General features: G+C 65.3%; 1 non-coding gene and 1 pseudogene across 1 annotated transcript in view; both read right to left on the bottom strand.

Moving 5' to 3' along the window:
* Positions 1 to 183, bottom strand: part of LOC122332047 — a 4,015-nt gene extending 3,832 nt beyond the window's left edge. The window contains exon 1 of the ribosomal RNA XR_006248399.1: positions 1 to 183. This exon is cut by the window's left edge and continues 3,832 nt beyond it. This is a non-coding gene — a ribosomal RNA (28S ribosomal RNA).
* A 387-nt stretch (positions 184 to 570) lies between these two features.
* LOC122331873 lies at positions 571 to 719 on the bottom strand (annotated as a pseudogene).
* Between the last annotated feature and the right edge of the window lie 1,054 nt (positions 720 to 1,773).

Raw genomic sequence — 1,773 nt, 5'->3', positions numbered from 1 at the left:
ACCCGCGCCGAGAGAGCGGTCTTCTGTCGCCCATGTCCCTCGCCGCCGTGGCCCGGGGCGGGGATTCGGCGCTGGGCTCTTCCCTCTTCGCTCGCCGCTACTGAGGGAATCCTTGTTAGTTTCTTTTCCTCCGCTTAGTAATATGCTTAAATTCAGCGGGTCGTCTCGTCTGATCTGAAAGTCGTTGTCGGATATGGGTTGGGAGCGCCGCCGCGCGCTGCTGCTGCTGCGGGCTGGCCTGAACAGGTCTCGTTCGCGCGCCGGGCAGAGGCCGAGGCGCGCGAGGCGGGCGCGAACCTCCGTTACGCCGCGGGCGTCCGAGGCGGAGAGGGCGGGAGTCCACGTCGGCGGCGGCGGAGGTGGCAGAACACCCACGGAAGCGCGAGAGAGAGGGCGCCGCTCGGTCCCAGACGCCTGGGGGCGCCGACCTCCCCCTCGTGGGAGGAAGCCGGGGCGCTCGACTCCCGCCGAGGAGCGCGTGCCCGTGGCGGTCTGCACTTGGGAGGGCGGAGGGGCGGGAAGCCCCCTGCGGCGCTCCAGCCGCGGGACCGGAGGTCGATCGATGGGAAGCGACCCTCAGACAGGCGTGGCCCGGGGCGGACCGGGGGCGCAAAGTGCGTTCGAAGTGTCGATGATCGATGTGTCCTGCAATTCACATTAGTTCGCGGCTGGCTGCGTTCTTCATCGGCCTTACGAGCGAGTGATCCACCGCTAAAGTCGTACTGCGTTTGAGTTTAGCGCCCGGGGCGGCCGAACTGCACAGGCTTGTGTGGGTTCAAAAATACAAAGTGTCGTTCCCGGACAGGCGCCCCCGCGAGAGGGGACTTGAACCCACGGTCGAAGGCCTGCTGGGTACCCGCCGGGTTGGCAAAGCAAAGTCTTTCAGAGGCTCGCGGCCTCGGCCCCACCCGTGCCAAGGGTGGGGCGCTCATGATAGGTTGCTCAAGCCTCCGCGGGAGGTGCGTCAAGCCTCCCAGAGGCAGCGTTCCCTTCTCGCGGATCCCTCTCTCTCCGCCGTCTTAGGTTTTTGTGCGGTTCTTTTGCCGTCTTGGATGTTTGAGCGGCAGACCTCTCGGGCCACGGCCGCTGGAACATAGAGTAAAATAGGATGGAGGTTTTTACCCCGGACGGGCGCCCCTCCTTCGCGGGAGGAGACTTTGAACCCACGGTCCCGGAGGCCGTGCGGGTACCCGCCAGGGCCCCGGCTCGGCCCCCCGCCGCTGGAAAGCAGGGGGGCCCGCCGAGTGCAGCGACAGTCAAGTTCTCTCGGATCTCTCTCTCTCTCTCTCCGCCTTAGGTTTTTGTGCGGTTCTTTTGCCGTTTTGGGTTTTGCGCGGCAGACCTCTCGGACCCACGGCCGCTGGATCATAAGTAAAATAGGATAGAGTTTTTTTACCCGGACGGGCGCTCCTCCTCGCGGGAGGAGACTTTGAACCCACGGTCCCGGAGGCCGTGCGGGTACCCGCCAGGGCCCCGGCTCGGCCCCCCGCCGCTGGAAAGCAGGGGGGCCCGCCGAGTGCAGCGACAGTCAAGTTCTCTCGGATCTCTCTCTCTCTCTCTCTCTCTCCGCCTTAGGTTTTTGTGCGGTTCTTTTGCCGTTTTGGGTTTTTGAGCGGCAGACCTCTCGGGCCACGGCCGCTGGATCATAGAGTAAAATAGGATAGAGTTTTTTTACCCGGACAGGCGCCCCTCCTTCGCGGGAGAGACTTTGAACCACGGTCCCGGAGGCCGTGCGGGTACCCGCCAGGGCCCGGCTCGGCCCCCCCGCGCTGG

The sequence above is a fragment of the Puntigrus tetrazona genome, unplaced genomic scaffold (genome assembly GCF_018831695.1).
Source record: "Puntigrus tetrazona isolate hp1 unplaced genomic scaffold, ASM1883169v1 S000000003, whole genome shotgun sequence".
NCBI lineage: Eukaryota > Metazoa > Chordata > Actinopteri > Cypriniformes > Cyprinidae > Puntigrus > Puntigrus tetrazona.
The sequence above is the reverse complement of the archived record's forward strand: the minus strand, read 5'-3'. Positions and strand labels throughout refer to the sequence as shown.